Source organism: Urocitellus parryii, chromosome X (assembly GCF_045843805.1).
Source record: "Urocitellus parryii isolate mUroPar1 chromosome X, mUroPar1.hap1, whole genome shotgun sequence".
NCBI classification, from domain to species: domain Eukaryota; kingdom Metazoa; phylum Chordata; class Mammalia; order Rodentia; family Sciuridae; genus Urocitellus; species Urocitellus parryii.
Window position 1 is genome coordinate 79,685,492 of NC_135547.1, and position 21,215 is coordinate 79,706,706.

Genomic DNA, 21,215 nt, shown 5'->3' on the forward strand with positions numbered 1-21,215 from the left:
TCTACAGCAGTCAAAGTCATAGAATTACAAAGTAGAATAATGGTATCTAAGGGTTAGCAGAAGGTGGAAAGAGTTACTATGCATTTGGTATAAAGTTTCAGTTATGCAAGATGAAAAAGTTCTAGAGATATTACACAACACTATGTTTATAATTAACAATACTGTACAATGCACTTAAAAAATTAAGATAGATCTCATGTTGTGTGTTTTTTACCACAATAATCTTAAAAAGTCCTTTGCAAGGCCAAATGGAGAAAAGTGATACATATTTTTAAAATGTGCATACCTTAAGTGCTACTAAGGCAAATAATTTTTTTCATAGCTTTTTAAAGATACTAGTGTTTCTTCTCTGAATTTCATTTGCCCACTTATATTATTATTTTGATTATTACAATACTACTATATGTTGATTTTTTTTAATTGGAAAAAGGAAAAATTTTTAAATCAACCTTGTAACCTATGATAGCATTCCTACTACTTTCCATTATATCCCTAATCCTATGTATTCAATAAATATTTTACTTAATATTGCATCCCTAATCCTAGATAGTCAATAAATATTTTGTTTGATACGCAATAGTTTGTATTTTATAGTATTTCTTTTTTTACTTGTACTCAAATATTTTCATAGAATTGTGATCATGGCAAATAAGAGTAATGACTTGTCATAAATATTTTTCTTAGATAATCTTGATGATTTTTTTGGTGATTTGTAAAGTAATGCATAAGCATTATTGAAAACTTGGCAAATCTACACTATATATGCAATAAGAAAATAATTTTTCAACATACAGATAACTATTGTTAACCATTTAATATATTTTCCCTAAATATTATCTATACAAATATTCTATATTCTTATAAATATATATATTTAACAGAATTAGGACTATACTATATACGGTCCTGCATTGCTTAACAATAGAGATATGTTCTGTGAAATGTGCTATTAGGTGCTTTTGCCAGAGTGAACATCGTAGAATGTACTTAACACAAACTTGGATAGCATAAGTTAACCAGTCAATGTGGCCTGTTCATGAAATCAAGATACTCAACAAACGTAAGATGTATGAATCTGCTGCTGGCATAACATGGCATACTATTTTATAGTAAGCTGGAGGTTTTTCATAAGTAAAATGAATATACTCCAAAATAGCAATAAAAAATACAATATAGTAGTATACTTTAAACATATAAACCAATAAGTCATTTATTATTATTATCAAGTATGATATACTATACATAATTGCATGTGCTACACTTTCTTTTTAATTTTGTAAGTTGTCAATGGACCTTTATTTATATGTGATGCTGAGAATCAAACCCAGTGCCTCACACATGCTAGTCAAGCACTCTACCACTGAGCTACAACCCCAGCTTTCACATGCTATACTTTCATATGACTGTCAAAGCATTTGGTGTGTTTACAACAACATCCCACAAACACATGAGTTATGTCTTGCAATACTAGCGCCATTATAATCTTATGGTACCACTATCATATATGTGGTCCATTTTTAAAACTGAAATGTCATTATGTAGCACATGACTGTATATGGCTTTATGTATGGACTTTTAATATTCTTGCATAACTACATCCAAACTATTATTTGAATGATTTTATCTTTTATTTCATCATTTTCTTGCTGTTAAACATTTAGTTTTATTCTATTATATCACTATTATTGAAATTATGGGGCTGGGGATATAGCTCAGTTGGTAGAGTGCTTACCTCAATGCACAAGACCCTGGGTTCAATCCCCAGCACCACACAAAAAAAAAAAATATGATGAGATTTAAGTGCAAAAAATATTTTACTGGATTGAAGATTCCACTTAAAGGATGAAGTCATTAAAAACCTTGAACACTCTTTCCGGAAAAACAATTATAAGTGGTGGAATTTCCTTTGTGTGTGGTACTGGTGATTGAACCCAGGGCCTCACACATGCTAGGTGAGCACTCCACCACTGAGCTAAATCCCCAACTGCCCCCCATCTTGGCTTTTTAGTGGTTTGTTTTATTGTTTTTTTGAGACAGGGTCTCTATAATTGCTTAGGCTGGCCTCAAGCGATGATCCTCCTACCTCAAAATCTCTAGTAACTGGGATTGCAGGCATGTGCCACCATGCCCAGCACTTGAAATTACTTTTAAATGACAGTTTAGAGTCTGAAAATTATGCCAAAGAATACAGGAAATGAAGAAATATTTATACAATAAAAATTATGAAAAGTTGGCAAGAACAATGAAATTCTGTGGCACTTTAATTGCTACTGAGCCATGATCAGTTCCCTCCTTTCCCCAGGTAACTCTGGGAGAAACTCTGCACCAGGTAGGTATGGCTCCCAATAAATAAAGTACATTACTGGGGAGGGGCAAACTGCCAGTATTTTTCATCTCCTCTAACTCAGACTTACTAATGTTAGTCCTCATTAATGTGGCCAAGAGACTTCTTTCCTCCACCAAGCCCCCAACTCATAAGGTAGGTGCTCTACTCCAGGGTTTGAAGTACAAAATACTGGGGCATCAGTTGCTGTCACACCAGTGTGTTCACAAGGCAGAGGTTCCAAAGTAAAAGGCAAGGAAAGGAAAATAGAGAATGCTTCTCCTTTGTCCAGGGCCCAAGGCAGTGGCTCATAAATTTTTCCAAGTGGAAGGAGTCCATAAAACCAGAAAACTCTGAAGATCTCCACACACACAAAACAAAACAAAACAAAAACAAACAAAAAAACCTGACTATTTCAGAGTGTGAGGGAAATTCAAGCCCAAGGGTATTCTTGAAAATAATATAGATTTGAGTGGTTAGCAATTGCAAAGAGGCTTGTTTCTTTAGGAGAGTAACAAACTAACTCTTAGGCCAACCAGTTTGACAGAGACAACTAGGGTAATAAATATCTAAGAAGAGCCCATTCAGGGTCAGGAAACAACTCCAAGCACTAAACCTTCTTTTTCCTTTTTCTCAAAACTGGGTCCTCATTATTGAATTGGGACAAGGACCAAGCTTTTGTCAACACTTTTACTTTTTATTTCATATCTTTATATGTTTCTGTACTGTTTAAAAATTTTAGAAGCACATTTCCATGTAGAATTGTGCACTTATGAACACAATAAAGAAATCCAAAAAGAAACAGAAGGAAATATACCAAGTTGGTACTAATGATTTTTGAGAATACAGATGAATAGATGATTTTTGTTCTCCCTTCTTCTTTTGCTTTTCTACATTTGCCCAATGTTTCAACAATAAGCACATCTTACTTTAAGATGTTTCAATAAGCCAGGTGCAATGGCACAGGGCAATAACCCAGCTACTTGGGAGGCTGAGGCAGGAGAATCATTGTTCTAGGCCACTGCCTTAAAATGAAAAGGGTTTGAGGATGTAACTCAAAGATAGAACATTTGCATAGAATGTGGGAAACCCAGGATTCAACCCCAGTACCACAAAACAAACAATTACAACACAAAGAAATGTTAATCATTCCATTTATTATTTAAGGAAGTTAATGGGCCTTCATTTTCCCCATTCATTGTCAAATCACTTTCTATCACTGTAAGAAAAAATAGAAAATATTAGAAATGTATTTAAGAAGAAATATTCTACACTTATATGGATAAAGTGACAAATTTTTACAGAAGATAAATGAGGTAAGTCAATAAAGGGATAAGCTATATACCTGGATGGAAAAACTATTTACCTTAAAGATTATACTGATACTGCTATCAGTTAACAGTGAGAAGTTCTGCTTCCTCAAATGCTTAAGTTTGAACCCCAAGGCGAGCATAGAAAGCAGGTTTTATTTAAAAAATAGTAAAGTAGATTTCTCCCAGAGAGAGAGGGGGGCCATAGCTAGTTTCCTAGTATCCCAAGAAGTAGGAGCCTCCTGCCCTTTTTATACATTTTAGGTTTTCTTTGTTCTCCTGCCCTCTTCCCTCCTCATCTGGCTACTTCCTTTCCCCATCCCTATACCAGACTAGGCCAAGGAGATGCCCTTGGGATGGCCAAAAGGTGAGAAGCAGATGGACAGGAAAAGAGCAACAGCCCAGGAGGCATTAATTTATACCTTTTGGAGGAACAATTCCTGGGATGGGTTACCTTAGTAACAGGTTGGAGGAGGAGCAAACTATCTTGGTAAGAGTGGAGGAAGGGCTCTAGAGGTATTAACAATCTCCCAGAGGTGGTTCTCTTTAACTTCCCACACCTAAACCTGCCTTCATTTTCAAAATCCTACCCTATTATCTATCTACACTGACTGCCTGTCTTTAATTGTTACTTCATTTCTTATTCCCAAATTATTATATAGATTTCAATCAACCCGAATTTCAAAAATTCTACTTGGGGAAGGAGTTGACATATATTCAAATTTAATCTGGAGCAATAAATATAAAAATTAACAATAATGTACAAAAAGATTAGTTGTATATTATTTTTTAAATTTTAATGAAATTATTTTAAAGAATATTCAAAAAGTTTAGTGAGATAAAAAGGATCACAATATTAATTTTACTTAAAAATTAGTAAGTGGGGTTGGGGCTGTGGCTCTGTGCTAGCACACTTCCCTGGCATGTGTGAGGCACTGGGTTCAATTCTCAACACCATATATAAATAAATAAAATAAAGGTCTATCAACAACTAAATACAATATTTTTTAAAAAATTAGGAAGCAAAACTGGACAAGAATATAATTTTAAATCCACAGCACACCACCAAAACACCAACATAGGAACAGGCAAAGTGTATCAAAATGCTATTAGTGGTAACATGTAACTTTCATTTTTTCTCCTTTATGACATTTCTTACTTTTCTTTAATGAGTTGAATTATTTTTGTAATGATAAAAAAGAAAAAGCCTTAAGTTGTCCTTTAAGATTCTCAACAGGAAAATGAACGATTAAAATGAAAAGATAAATTAAAGGGGGAAAGCATCCACTAAAAACACACAAATGTAAATTCAACCTAACAATTTTTAAAGGCCACTTCAAAAATAATAATCTTTTTTCATCTCTCAAATTGGCAGATATATTAAAAAGACATTGTTCAAGGGAGTATCCCAGCTTTCAAGGCAGCAGAAATACACCCATTTCTTTTACTTTCATTTTTTTTTTTTTTAACGTAGTGGGTGGAGGAAGAAGGGGCCAGTTCTCCTTTTTTGTCATGTTTTGCTGCCACCTAAAGACAACTACATGAAATGCAACTAAGAAATTAATCTGTGACTTGAAAACCACTGTAGAACAGAGCCAAGGAAACTTGATATTCTTTTTGAGACCTTGGCTCTCTGTAGCTACAGAAGTAAAATGGAGATGATGGGGAGCAATTTCCTAGCCTTACATTGCAAATTAGCATGGAAGGGATTCAGATAAATTGAAACAGGTGCATTAAGAATATAGATCAGGGCTGGGGATGTGGCTCACGTGGTAGCATGCTCGCCTGGCATGCGTGCGGCCCGGGTTCAATCCTCAGCACCACATACAAAGATGTTTATATAATTATAAATGTTTATATAATATAAAATTATATTAAATATAAATATTAAAAAATTCTCTCTCACTCACTCTCTCTTTAAAAAAAAAACTTTAAAAAAATCTGGCTTCATTTGTACATGTTTAAAAAAAAAAAAAAAAAGAATATAGATCATCCTCGGGCCGTAAAACAAACTTCAACAATTTTAAAGAATTGAAGTCATTATCTGACCATAATGGAGTCGAGCTAGAAAAGAACAGAGAGACAAGAAAATCTATTCTTACAAAACATACAACAAACTTACAAATAATCAATGGATCAACTGAAAAAGTAAAAGAAAATTTAAAATAAGTGGGAGTGAATTAAAATATAATTGCAGCATATCAAAATGTTTGGGCTGGTACAAAGGAATATCAAAAGGGAAATTTTAGCATTAAGTGTTTATATTAGAAAAGAAGAAGGATCTCAAATCCATAAGCTAAGTTTCTACTTCTAAAAACCAGAAAAACAAAAGCAAAAGAAAACAGAAGGGAACAAATAAAGCGCAGAAGACAGTAAAACTGAAACCAAGAAACAAACAGAGAAACCCATTCTTTAAAAGATAGTTCTTAGAAGTTTTTTGTGAACTAGGATGTTTGATTAGTGTATTTTAGTTTTGTTTTATATTCTTTTAATCTTTTTATTTAAACTTTTGCATTATATACATTTTTTGTTTATGTTTTTTATATTTTTGTTTTATATATATATTTTTGTTCCCTTTGATTCTCTCTTTTTTAAAATGGCTCCAATTTGGGGCTGGGATTGTGGCACAGTGGTAAAGTGCTCGCCTAGCACACATGAGGCTCTGTGTTCGATCCTCAGCACCACATAAAAATAAAATAAAGGTTATTGTGTACATCTACAACTAAAATTTAAAAAAATGGCTCCAATTTTTTATTTAAGGGGGAGTACATCAAAGGCAGGGATAAGGTTTCAGTGAGGAGTCTTGCTTCTTGTTGTGGCATGGGTTGTTGTGGCAAACAGGTTGATTGGCATTTTAGCGAGCCATACCCATCTCTGAGAGGCTGTGCGGCTCCAGTGGGTCACAGCATCTCGGATGCTGTACTGAACTATTTTTTTTTTCTAATTTTGTTTTTGTAGTTGTAGACGGACAGCACGCCTTTATTTTGTTTCATTTTTATGTGGTGCTAAGGATCGAATACAGTGTCTCACACATGCTAGGCAAGTGCTCTGCCACTGAGCTACAGCCCCAGCCCTTGAAAACCTTCTGTGATAAACACAAATTAAAAGAATCTACAACCAGAAAGCCTGCTCTTCAGAATATTCCCAACAAGATATTCCATGAAGATGAAATTTTTAAAAAGTGAAAACCAGCGAAGGGAGGAACTACACTAAAGGAATAGTCAATCAGAGGAGAAACTAAATAATATTAAAAACTAGAAATAAACCCAAATAACCATGAATACAAATCATATCTCAATAATAGCCTTGAATATTAAAGGCCTAAATCCATCAATCAAAAGACACAGATTGGCAGACTGCATTAAAAAACAAGACCCAACAACATGGTGTCTCCAAAAGACTCACCTCAAAGGCAAAGACATCCACAGACTGAAAATGAAAGGATGGGAAAAAACATACCACTTACGTGGATCTCAGGGGTTTCTATCCTCTAAAATAGAACAACTTATATAAGCTTCTCAATTGTACTCATACGATTGTAATGTTGCCTTAATACATTTTTAGCATCTGAAGGGTTGTTTTGATAGCTCCCTTTCCACTAATATTTTTTCTTGATTTGACTTGTTAGCGATTTTTACCAACTTTTAGTTGTATTATTTCTTTTCTGTTTCACATATTTCTGCTCCTACTCTTTATTTTTTTCTTCCTACGACCTAATTTGAAAATAATTTGTTAATCTAGCTTCTTTCTGATACAAATACTTTGTTGCAAGTGTTCATCTGAGTACTATTTCATTCCAAAGATTCTGATATTTTAAGCTTTAATTATCACTTAGTTCAAAGCACTTTTTATTTGCTTTTCTTGTGCTTCCTTATTTGATCTGTGAGATATTTATAAGTGTACCATTTAATTTTAAAGTAGTTGAGACATGGGGGTGGGGTTCTATATATCTTAAAGTGATTGATTTCTAATGTAATAAATCATGCAGGAAACAACAGTCTGCATGATTTCAAAATTTTAAAATTTCTCAAAGCTTATTTTATGACAAAATATATTCTATCCTTATTAATTTTCTACTTGTCATTTTTGTGTATAATTCTCTATAAATAACAAGTAGTTCAAGGGGGCTGATAGTGTTGTTAAGCTTTCTATATCACTACTTCTTCCAGCAAAGTAAGAGGGCTTAAAATCTCCAAATATGATTATGGATTTGTCTTTCTAGTTTTATTAATTTTTACTTCATGTATTTTGAAATTTTGTTATTAGGTACATACACATTTAGGATTATTATACTTTCTTGAAGAAGTTATCCTATTATGGTTATGAAATGTTCCTCCTTATCTCTGAAAATACTTTCTCTTTTTTTAAATACGTTTTTTAGTTGTAGTTGGACACAATATTTTTTTTTTTAACATCAGGAGGAGGGGTCTTTTTTTTTTTTTTAAGAGAGAGTGAGAGAGGAGAGAGAGAGAGAATTTTTTAATATTTATTTTTTAGTTCTCGGCGGACACAACATCTTTGTTGGTATGTGGTGCTGAGGATCGAACCCGGGCCGCACGCATGCTAGGCGAGCGTGCTACCGCTTGAGCCACATCCCCAGCCCGGACACAATATTTTTATTTTATTTACTTTACATGGTGCTGAGGATTGAACTCAGTGTCTCACACATGCTAGGCAAGCACTCTACTGCTCAGCCACAATGCCAGCCCCTGAAGATATTTTTTCTTGAAATTTATTTTATATTAATAGTTCTACTTCTGACTTCTTATGCTCATTTTCCTCTTCTTTTGCTTTTAACCTATTAGTGTACTGATATTAAAGTGTGATATATTGTTTGCCTTTTACACATGCTGAATATTTATACCTTTTAATTACAATATCTAGTTCATTTATATTTAAATTAATTATTTTCAGTGGAAAATTGGGTAAATCGGGGCTGGGGATGTGGCTCAAGCTCGCCTGCCATGCGTGTGGCCCAGGTTCGATCCTCAGCACCACATACCAACAAAGATGTTGTGTCCGCCGAGAACTAAAAAATAAATATTAAAAAAAAAAAATTGGGTAAATCATAGGTTTGATGATGTAATATTTTGGAAAATGGGTTGAATAAGTCCTGCTGTCAGGCTCAGGGAGAAGATTGCGATCATTCATTCTCTCATTTATCATGTGGCACACAGCAACAGATTTATTGTTTGTTAACATTTTTTATTTTGCAATTAAAAATAATATATAAAGATAACTCTTAGAAAAGATAATTAAAATTTATAAACTTGTAGGAAGACTTGACAAAATAGATACAAATTACCTTATCAGATATAATACAGAGGATATCCTTATGGAATCTTCAATCATTATAAAAAGAATTATTTTATTTTTTATTAGAGCATTATAGTTACACACAGTAGTTGGGTTCATCTTGACAAATTCATACATTCTTGGAATTAAATTTCAGTTCATGTCCCCTCTTCTCATCCTTCCTCCCTCCATTCACCTTTCTCTACTGATCTTCCTTTAGATCATCTATTTATTTCTTTTTTATTGGTTCTCTCCACTTATACATAAAGGTGAAATTACCTGTGGTATGTGCACATAGCATGATTTTTTAAAATCCATTTTGTGTTTTCTCCACTTTCCCATCACCTCCTTTCCCTCTCCATCTCCTTCTTATACTTTACTGATTTCCCTATATCATTGATACCTGATCCTGCCCTCCAACTTTCCTTTATTTTGCTCTAGCTTCCACATATAAGACAAAATATTTGAGCTTTGATTTTCTGAGATTCACTTATTCCACATAGTAGGATGTTTTCCATTTTCATTCATTTACCAGCAAATGTCATAATTTCATTATTTTAATTGGCTAAGTAAAACTCCATTGTACATACATGCCACAATTTCTTAATCCATTCATCTACTGAGGGGCATCTGGGATAATTCCATACTTTGGCAATTGTGAACTGTGCTGCTATAAACATTGAGGTAGCTGTACCACTTTAGTGTGCTTTTATTAGTTCTTTTGGAAAAAGAATATGGAGTGGGACAGGTAGATTATACACTGGTTTCCATTCCTAGTTTTTTTTTTTAAGGGATCTACATAAAATATCTTTATTGATTTTGTTTTGATGGCCTGTCTATTGGTAAAAAGGGTGTGTTGAAATCACCCAGTATTATATTGGGGTCTATTTCAGATTTAATGCCAAGGAGTGCTTTTCTTGTTCCTGTTTTTAGAGGAAATGCATTCACTTTTTCTCTATTCAGTATAATGTTGGCTTTGAGTTTGTCACATATAGCCTTTACAATGTTGAAGTAAGTTCCTTGTATTGGTGACTTTGCTGGTATATTTAACATAAATGAGTGCTGCATTTTATCAAAGTCCTTTTCTGCATCTATTGAGAGGATCACTTGATTCTTGTTCTTAATTCTATTTGTACAGTGAATTACACTTATTGATTTGAATGTTAAACCAACCTTGCATACATGAAATGAAACCCACTTGATCATGGTGTATTATCTTAATTTTTTAATGTGGTTTGCTACTATTTTATTAAGGACTTTTACATCTATGTTCATTAGGGATATTGTTCTGTTGTTTTCTTTCCTTGATGTGTCTTTGTCTGCTTTTGGTATCATGGTTATACTAGCGTCATGGAATATATTTGGAAGTCTTTCTTCCCTTTTAATTTCATGGAATACTTTGAGGAAGATTCCAATTAGTTATTTTTTAACAGTCTAGTAGAACTCAGCTGAGAGCCCATGTGCTCTTGGCTTTTCTTTGTTGGAAGACTTTTAATTGCTGTTTCAATTTAATTACTTGATATTAGTTTGTTTTCTATATCTTCCTGGTACAATTTAGGCAGGTCATATATGACTAGAAATTTGTCAATATCTTCCATTTTACTGGAGTATAATTTTTCAAAATAGCTTCTAATGAGCCTCTGGATTTCAGAAGTATCTGTGCTTATATCTCCTTTTTCAACTCTAATTCTGTTAATTTGGGTCTCTATTACTTTTAGTTAGTTTGGCTAAAGGTTTATCAATCTTATTTGTCTTTTCAAAGAACTAAATCTTGTTTCACTGATCCTGAAACAATATTGTTTTTTTATTCTCAATTTCATTAATTTTAGCTCTGATCTAAATTATTTCCTGCATTTTCTGAGTTTGGAATTCCTTTATTCCTGCTTTTCTAGGGCCTTAAAGTAGAATATAAGCTTATTTATTTGGTATATATGTTCTTTTAATGTAGGCATTCAATAATATGAACTTTCCTCTTAGAACTGCTTTCCTACCATCCCAGAGAGTTTGATATGTTGTATCTATGTTCTCATTTGATTCTCAGAATTTCTTCTCTCATTTATTTAATCCAGTCTTCATTTAAAATATTATTTAATCTCCACATGTTTATGTAGTTTCTATTATTTTTCTTGCTATTCATTCCTAGTTTATTCCATTAAAATTCAGTAAGATGAACAGGATTATATAGACTCTTTTGTATTTGCTATAACTTACATTTCTACCTAGAATATAGTCTTTTTTGGAAAAGGTTCCATGAGCTGCTGAGAAGGTAAATTTAGCTGTTTGAGGGTTAAATATTCTATAGATGTGTATTAGGTCTGTTATGGTTTGTATGTGTGGTGTCCCCCAAAAGCTCATTATGAGACAATGAAAAACAGTTCAGAGAAAAAATGATTGAGTTGTGAGAGTGAATTAATCTCTTGATAGGGATTAACTGAGTGGTAATTGAAGTGGTAAGGTATGGCTGGAGGAGGTGGGAATTAGGGCGTGGCTCTGGAATATACATTTGTAATCGGAGAGTGCTCTCTCTCTGCTTCCAGATCATCGTGATATGAGCTGCTTCCCTCTGCCACACTCTCCCACCATAAAGTTCAGCCTCACCTGGAGCCCTGAGGAATGGAGCTGGCCATCTATGGACCAAGACCTCTGAAACTGTGAGCCCTCAAATAAATTCCTCCTCCTCTATGATTGTTCTGGTCAGGTCATTTACTCACAGCAGTGAAAATGCGAAAACAAGGTCCATTTGATTTATAGTATTACTTAGGTTGGAAATATCTTTATTGATTTTGTTTTGATAACCTGTCTATTGGTGATAAGGGTGTGTTGAAATCACCCAGTATTGTATTGGGGTCTATTTCAGATTTAATGCCAAGGAGTATTTTTTATATATATTGGGAGTGCTGACGTTTAGGGCATATATATTTACTATCATTATATCTTCTTTTTTAAAAAACTAATTTTTTTTAATGTTGATGGATCTTTATTTTGTTCATTTATTTATATGTGGTGCTGAGAATCAAACCCAGTGCCTTGCACATGCTAGGCAATCACTCTACCACTGAGCTACAACCCCAGCCCTAAAAACTAATTTTTATACCTTTATTTTACTTATTTGTATGTGGTGCTGAGGATTGAACTCAGCGCCTCGCACATGCTAGGCAAGCACTTTATTGCTGAGCCACAACCCCAGCTCTCATTATATCTTCTTGTTGGAATTTTCCATTTACCAGGATGTAGTGGCCTTCTTTGTGCCTTCCAAATAATTTTTGCTTGATATCTGCTTTGTCAGATATGAGAATATCTGGTTTTCAGATGGCTGCATGTTTGCAGACTCCATTTGTATAGAATATTTTTTTCCATTCGTTTACCTTCAGTCTGTGTCTTTGCCTATGAAATGAGTCTCTTGGCTGAGGTTGTAGCTCAATAGTAGAGCACTTGCCTAGCATGTGTGAAGCACTGGGTTTGATTCTCAGCATCACATATAAATAAAAGTCCATCATCAACAACAACAAATACACACATACACACTCACACACACACACACATATTTAAAGAAAAAAAAGAAACGAGTCTCTTGCAAACAGCATATAGTTGGATCTTGTTTTTGATCCATTCTGCTAATCTATGTCTTTTAATTGGGGAGTTGAGACCATTTACATTCAGTGTTAGTCTGGATGTTAGTGGTTTTCTGCCATTCTGATTCTTTGCTATATTTAATTGTCTTGATTTTCATTGAGATGATTACTCTTCTACTAATCTTCTTTGGGTTCCTCTGTGTGCAGTTTTTTTTTTTTTTTTTTCTCTTTTGTGGTGCTGGGGATTGAACTCATGGCCTTGTACATGCAAGGCAAGTGCTCTACCAACTGAGCTATATCCCCAGCCCTGTGAGCTGTTTATATTTAAGTATTCTTTATACTGCTAGCTTGGTGGTCATAAATTTGAAATTTCAGCTTATCGTTGTCATGGGAAGTTTTTATTTCCCCCTCAAATTTGAAAGAAAGCTTTGATGAGTACAGCAATCTTAGTTGGCAATTATTTTCTTTTAGAGCTTGCAATATCTCATTCCAGGCTCTCCTTCATTTTAGCGTCTGAATTGGGAAGTCAGAAGTGAGATTTACTGGTTTCTTTTAAATGGTGACCTGATATTTCCCTCCTGTCCCTTTTAATAGTTTTTCCTAACTTTCTATGTTTGGCATTTTGATTATGATGTGTCTTGGAGAGCTTCTCGTCTGATTTGGTCTATTTAGGATCCTGTATACCTCCAGTACATTGATGTCTATCTCATTTCTGATACTGGAAAAGTTTTCTTTTACTCTATCATTGAAAATGTTCTTGATGTTGTTAATGATTTTAGCTTATATCCCAATTATTCTCAAGTTGGGTCTCTTGATGTTATCACAGAATTCTTGTATATTTTGGTCAGTTTCTACTAATTTTTCCCTTTATTGCATACTATGTGTTCAACTTCATGTACCCTGTCTTCAAGGCCTGAAGTTCTATATTCTATGCAGTGTAATCTGTTGGTGATGATTACAAGTGAGTTTTTAATTTGATTATGTTTTTCATTTCCAGGAATTCTGATTGGTTTCTCTTTAATATTACTATTTCTTTACTGAAATGGTCTTTCATTTCCTGCATTGCTTTCTTAATTAATTCATTAGCTCTCTTTTATTTCACTAAACATTTTTAAAGTTTTTTTAAACGTTAATTTTATTTTTGTTTTATTTTTATATGGTGTGGGGGATCAAACCCAGCGCCTTGCTGCACGAGCGCTCTACCACTGAGCCCCAGCCCCAGCCAAATTTCACTGAACATTTTAATAATCAGTTTTTGCTGGGCACAATGGAGCATGCCTATAATCCAATTGGCTCAGGAAACTGAGGCAGGATGGACACAAGTTCAAAGCCAGACTCAGCAACTTAGCAAAGCCCTAAGCAATTTAGTAAGACCATGTCTCAAAATGAAAAGTAAAAAAGGGCTAGGGTTGTATCCAGGGATCACTGGGATCAATCCCTGGTACCAACAACAACAACAACAAAAAAATCCGTTTTTAAATAACCTTTCTCTGGAATTTTATCCCTTTCATATCTGGGATCCTTTGTTAGGGGATTATAAATTTGGGAGTGGGGTGAAATTTGTTTGCCTGTTTTCTCATGTTTTCAAAAGTCCTAAACTTGTGCATCAATTGAAATGGATTCCCCTTTCTCTTTTATATGTATGTCCTTTTGTGTGTAGTTACTGTCTCTTCTGGGATCTCTTTCAATTTTTGATATATGAGTAGATGTAAAGGGGTGGAACGTGAGTCTCCCTCTGGTTGTTCCTCCTTGAGGCCTGGTTATTAGTTTGGGAGTTTTATCTCCCCAATTCTATGAGTTGAAGTAATGTCAGGGCTCAGGTGGGTCTAGATCATGTGTAGGGTGAGATTCACTTTTGCTTGGCTGAGTTGTGAGGATTTCTCGGCATCAGGATCACTACTCTGTGATCTCAAAGTGTCCCAATCACTTTCCAGCCCCTTTTAAGGGAAAGGGGGAGCCAGGGACAGCCCTAATGTCAGCAACAGATGTACAGCGCTAATATAAATATTCAGTGTCTACTTTGAAATCTATAACACTAATTGCCATCTATATAGGAATGATGGGATTAGCATTTAACATCAGTACCAACTATAAATAACTGTGAATTAGATTGGACATTTAACAGTAGGTGTCTACTATGTCATCCACTGTATTTATAATCACAACATAAATGGAGTAGGAAATATATAAACTGCATAATTCTGTTACTTAGTGGGATTTTGGCTCTTTTTTCTTTTTTGGTATGAGGGGTTGAATTCAGGGGCACTCGACCACTGAGACACATCCCCAGCCCTATTTTGTACTTTATTTACAGGCAGGGTCTCACTGAGTTGCTTAGGGCCTCCTTTTTTTTTTTTTTTTTTTTTTTGTGGTGCTGAGGATTGAACCCAGGGCCTTATGCATATGAGGCAAGCACTCTACCAACTGAGCTATATCCCCAGACCCTAAAATGATTATTGCATTTTGTGTGTGTGTGTGTGTGTGTGTGTGTGGTGCTGGGGATTGAACCCAGGGCCTTATGCATGCAAGGCAAGCACTCTACCAACTGAACTATATCCCCAGCCCTACTTAGGGCCTCACTAAGTTGCTAAGACTGGCTTTGAACTGGTGATCATCCTGCCTCAGCTGCCTCAGCTGCCAGGATTACAGGCGTGCACCACCACACCCAGTGATTTCTACTTTTTAAGAGAAAATCAGGAAGATGAAAGAAAGTTTGAGATACTTAAGAAATTGTTCATAGGAGAGGCAGGAGATACCAGATGTCAACTGTAAAGAGGAATAAAAATTAACTACAACTAAAGAATGAAGGAAAGAAAGCAAGAAAGAACAAGAAAATCTGCCTATTAGAGAAAAAAGTAAAAAACGGGAGATAGGAGGGACAGGAACCAAGGTATGAACCTACAACTCAAACTCTCATATAATTATACCCCACTGATTCAAATAAGACTAAATTATATACAAATGCTATTAATGTGAAGGTAAAAATTATATGAATATATACTTATTTTTTCAAGCCTATTTTCTCAGTGTTTTTCAGTGAGAACACACATATACACATACAAAAAATCATGTATGATCAAAAAAAGTGAAAAATAATATACTGATGAAATTATGCTTGAAAAAATTTAGGTTAAAATTTAAAGAGAATTAAAAATTTAAAAATGTGAATATAGATAAAAGAAAACAAACAGAAATATCTTGGTAAGAAATAAAGGGCCTGTTTCTGTTTTGGTGGTCAAAATTATTGGCAGGAATGGATTTTCATTCTCTATGTTTATTTTTGGCTTTGTAACCGTTGGATCAAAAGCTGGGGGTTATTAAATCACATGTCTTTTGTGTTCCTCACCTAGCTGCTAGCCAAGTGTAGTAGCTCTCAGCTTCCAATCTCCCAGTACAGAATAGGATAGACTATGTAATATTGGTGGATTGTGTAATACCATAGTGGGGGTAAAGCAGAGTTCTAAATATGACGTTGCAGTATTTGGGGTTTAATGTTGGGTGAATTTTGGAACTCTGTTGGTAGATATTTGGGATTTGGTTCACACCCCCTATTACTGGAGAAATGCCAGACTCTGCTGGATGTCTAGATCACTGAGGCCTCTGGTAAAATCCACTTTTCCGGTACAGGGACTAACTTTCCACAGGTTTTACCTTGGCCACTCTCAAAGTGAATTACCGCATATATGCCCTGGAATGCAAACACTCCTGAGTGACTGCTATAAGGTGGATTCCCAATAGCTCTTATGGGGTGCCTGCCACAAAGATTTAGTGTTCTCCTCTTTGTATTTGGAACTTGTATAATGTTTTGTGGCTATTTCAGTCACTCTGAATCAGGCACACTCTGCAGGTGGTAAAATGCTACTGCTGGCAACTTCCTTTATATCAATCATCCTGATTTGTCTCTGCTGGCTGCCCCAGTGTTTACAGATAGTTCCCAGGCTGCACCTGCCAGGAATCTCAGTTCAAAATCCCTGCTCCAGGAATCTGAGCAATTTGGGGTTGGTTTCATTCAACTCATTTCCCCACTGACTCTGTGTTCATTAAAATCAGCCTCCGGGGCTGAGGTTGTACCTCAGTGGTAGAGCACTTGCCTAGCATGTGTGAGGCACTGGGTTGGATCCTCAGCACCACATAATTTTATTTATTTAATTTATTATATTTAAGGTATTGTATCCGTCTACAATTAAAAATATATATATTTGTGTGTATGAAAAAATCAGCCTCTCTCTCTAATCCACAAGTTCCCCGAAGTTTAAAAAAAAAAATTGTTTATAAATTCTCTGCCTGTGCTTCTCCCCTTGCCTCAGTGGCTACCGCAGCTACCAGCCATGCTCTCTCATCTATAACATATATTCTTTTTGGGGGCGGGGGGGGGGCAGAGGCGGTACCAGGGATTGAATTCAGGGGCACTCTACCACTGAGCCACATCCCAGTCCTATTTTGTATTTTATTTAGAGACAGGCTCTCACTGAGTTGCTTAGCGCCTCACAGTTGCTGAGGCTGGCTTTGAACTCCTGATCCTCCTGCCTCAGCCTCCCGAGCCACTAGAATTACAGGTGTGTGCCACCGTGCCTGGCTTTCAAAGAGAATTATTTTATGAATAATTATACATTCAAAATTTGATAATTTAAAAGAAATGGACTAATTCTTCAAAGCCTATATACTATCAAACTTGATCAATTCAAAGAGCTAAGGTAAACCAGGTGCCGTGGTACATGCCCGCAATCCTAGAGACTCAAGAGACTAAGGCAGGGAGATTGCGAGTTCAAAGTCAGCCTCAGCAACTTAGTGAGGTCCTGTGCAACTTAGTAAACCTTGTCTCAAAACGTAAAAAGAGCTGGGGATGTGGCTCAGTGGCAAAGCCCTCTGGGTTCAATCCCCAATACTTAAAAAAAAAAAAAAGAACTAAGGGAAACCATGTTTAATGAACTAAAGGAAAGTATGAAAACCATGTGTAATTAAATAGAGAAAATTTTCTATAATTTAAAGTACAGTAAACAAAATAAAAAATACACTAGAGGAGCTCTACAGCTGACTCAAACAACTATAATATGGATGTATCTTGAAACCCTTATGCTAAGTGAAAGAAGCCAAACAAAAGTTCACGTATTATAAAGTTTCATTTATTACCTGGATATAATGACATACACCTGTAATCCCAGCTACTCAGGAGTCTGAGGCAGGAAGATCCAAGTTCCAAGGCCAGCCTCTACAACTTAGCGAGACCTGGCTTCAAATTGTTATGGTTTAGAAAAGAGATGTCCCCCAAAAGCTCATGTGTGAGATAATACAAGAAAGTTTAGAGGTGAAATGATTGGGTGAGGAGAACCTTAACCTAATTAGTGCATTAATCCATTTAAATTGATTAACTGGGTAGTGTCTATAGATACATAAGGTGTCAGTGGAGGAGGTAGGTTACTGAGGGCATGCCTTTAGGGTACACATTTTCTTCCTGGTGAGAGAAGTGCTGTTTACAGGTGGCTAGGGCCTAGGCTGCTTTCCTCTGCCACACCTTTCCACCATGTTGTTCTGTCTCACCTTGGGGCCAGCACAATGGATTCAATGAATTCAGCCATGAATGGACTGAGACCTCTGAAACCTTGAACCCCAAATAAACTTTTCCCTCCTCTAAAATTGTTCTTGTCAGGACTTTTGTTCACACCAATGAAAAAGCTAACTAGAACACAAATTTGAAGAAAAAAAAAGTAACAGAAGAGCTAAGAAACTTGCCTTTTGAATATAAGAGGCAGACCTTAAAATGTGCATTTTGACATAAAGGCATGGAAAGTGTCTTCTTACCTTAAATGTGAATTCAAGTTCCCACTGATTTGAGACTTGAGTGAGGTCCCACGACGTTTGGTTGGTCCAGAGATAGAGGTTATCGCAGAAGAAGGGATGTCTCTGAAGAAGGGTTCCCAGAGAGAAGGGATAACCTGACTCAGGACCACCGAGGTTCTTGGCATATGAGACAGAAAAAAATTTCAGCACACACCAGTCTAAGGCATAGATAGAGAATTATTTAGAAAAGTAGATATATATTTAATGGAGAATGGGGACAATCTCAAGATAATGCTACCTTTGGAGTAAAGCAAGGAATACACATTCAAGTGAGAATGCTGGCTATCTCCAATGGGAGAGACAGCAACCCATTGGTGTAGGGAATTAATATTAATAGAGGGACAGATGCTAGGGACTGAACTAGAGGTAGAGCTAGGATGGAGTTACATAATTTCATGCCAGTTTTCCCTATACCTGCCCACCGCCTTTATGATACAAAGGCAGGGTCAAGGGTACTTCCTTTTAAATTCAGCATTTTTCCCTTTATTCTCAAACACCCATCTCAAGATGAAAAGGGTATGAGGAAGGGAAAGAGGTCTTTTTCCCCTAATGGTCTCTGGGGTTCAAAAATCCTGTAGTCATTGAACTTCAGATTCCATTACAGTATTGCCCTAGCCAGGTGACTTTCAATTGTCAGTGAGCAAGACCTATCTGCCAAAAAGACTGAAAAGAAAGCCTCAGTTTCTTACCTCTAGGGTCTGGAGGATCTGAGTCTCAATCAAGAGTTTCAGTCCCAGCAGAGTATCTCCAGCCAGAGACTTTCAGTTGTCTTAAAATATCCTTCCAGTCACCACGAATCCAAGGCCTACAATAAAGATCTAGAAAAGTAAATATCAATCTGAGTCACAGCACCAAAATGGTAAAGGAAACTGTGTTGTTATTTTGGCTCTGGTGATATTGCAAAAAAAACTTTCAGGCAACACATAAAACATAATAAAAGTATACCAAAGATCATTAGAAGGGGAAAAAACAGACACTCTCAAAGGTGAAAGTGGGTTCTCTCAAAGAAGATAGTGATTACATGCCACTTTCCTAGTTTTATTGGGGGCCTTAGGGAAGTTTCTAAAGTGTAACCCCAGGAACCACCTCTCAATTTGCAACTGACAATACGATCACATTAGATTAATTCCCTACTGCTATTTTACAGTTGGTGGTCTTTGCTTTTAATTATCCTGTCTTCCTGAGTCCTGGAATCTTTGATCCGTGTATAGCTGTAAAGTCCCAGCTTTACAGTAACTTGTGTTGTTCTTATTGGCACAGAGGCCCTGACAATAGCTCTGCAGGTTACTGGGTGAGAAATGCAGCATAGCCTACTGATTAAAGCCAATAAGCTAGGTTAGGTAAATTGCTTTTTTTTCCCCCAAAGACAGCATATGGGGGGGGGGGGTACAGTATTCCCCTCCTTTTTCCTATTACTCATGTCTGTCTGCTACCTAATAGGTGAAGATGTACTATATGGTGGGCCCATTCCAAACTCATACAGAATTAAAATCCCACTGGCTTTCCCCTAATACCATTGGGGAATATGTGACACACTACTTCTCCCATGACAGCCAAGCAAAGTTCCATACTAACTTAATATGGAAGGAGAAAATCCCAGGGCTCATAGGGAAAGGAGTCCAGAAGGGAAGTGTATTAGTTAGCTTTTGTGTGACTGTGACCAAAATACCCAACAAAACAACTTACAGCAGGAAAAGTTTATATAGCGATCGTGTTTTAAGAGATCGCAGTCCATAAACAGCCAAATCCATTGCTCTGAACCTCAGGTGAGGAGGCATATTGGGGGTAAGGGCCCAGTGGAGGAAAGTTGCTCAGCTCAAAGCACCATCGGGAAACTGGGTGAAGCTAGGAGCACCTGGAGGGAATAAAGCAACAAGCATATATTATATTTTGCGGTAAGTTTCTGTTGGTAAAACACAAAACAAACAAAAAGGAAAACAGAAAAAGCCTTTCCACTCATCAAAGCCAGGCTGGATCATTTCTAAAGTCTTCAACAATCATTTCTGGAAGTCCAATCTTACCACTTAGTCTAAACGGAGATACATTCACCACATTTCGTTGTCAAGTCACCCCTTTTTATTATCCCTGGAGAGCTAATGCGCATGCTCAACTAGAACGAAAGCGTCCATCCCTGCACTACTCCTCAATATGACCCTCGGGGCATAGGTCTAAGGTCCAACACCCCCCACTTCCGGCCCCGCTCGCTCTCATTCCTCACAGTAAGTCCGGTACCCCGAGGAACAGAAGAAGCCGTTCACGAAATAAGCTCAGGCGGCGAGTTCAAAGGACCACGCCGAATACCGCACAACACTAATAAAACACATGCACACTGCCCAGCAGCCTGGGCCCTCCTGAGGCCGGAACCGCTGCCTTTGAACAGCCGGAACTTCCTGCCGCTGTTATTATGGCTTCCGGGTCGGACTTTAGGAGCGCGCGCCCCCAATAGCAAATGGACTTCCGGGAACCGCTACTGGTTATGTGAAGGGGCAACTGGTCAAACCGCAATTGCTTGATCCTTACCATTTATCTTGCCGCAGTACTTCATTGGGTTACTGTGGTTCTAAAGAGCAGAAATCTTGTGGAAAGGGTACATAATCACGGACTTTTGTCGTCTTTCAGCTAAACGTTGACCGTTAGGTGGCAGTAAGAGACCACTGATTAGCGCCGCTCCGCTCCTACCCCGCCCTTCGCGTTTCAAAAAAAAGGAATTTCTTGCACAAAGTTCTGTATTTAAACAGGCCCAGTTTTTCCATCACAGATTTCTGATTCCCACTTTTAACTCCAATCTCTAGGCCAATCCAATGGACACAAAGGGGACATTAAAAAATATTCTTCGTGTAAGTATCTTTAATTACAAACCTACTTGTACTTTGTCGC

The 21,215-nt window shown here is 36.4% G+C and overlaps 1 long non-coding RNA gene across 9 annotated transcripts in view; it reads right to left on the reverse strand.

The window, feature by feature from the left end:
• The window catches only part of LOC113194494 (uncharacterized), a 39,558-nt gene extending 18,862 nt beyond the window's left edge, over positions 1–20,696 (reverse strand). For 6 of the 9 annotated variants that reach the window (XR_013342542.1, XR_003302287.2, XR_013342541.1 and 3 more), the window contains exons 1-4: positions 20,557–20,696; positions 20,025–20,193; positions 19,028–19,156; positions 18,300–18,455 (exon numbers count right to left, since the gene is read on the reverse strand). This is a non-coding gene — a long non-coding RNA (uncharacterized LOC113194494). Of the gene's footprint in view, positions 1–3,479; positions 3,543–18,299; positions 18,456–19,027; positions 19,157–20,024; positions 20,194–20,359; positions 20,487–20,556 lie in introns of those variants that run through there. The other 3 variants (XR_003302291.1, XR_003302292.2, XR_003302289.2) reach the window with 3 other exon arrangements.
• Positions 20,697–21,215: the final 519 nt, after the last annotated feature.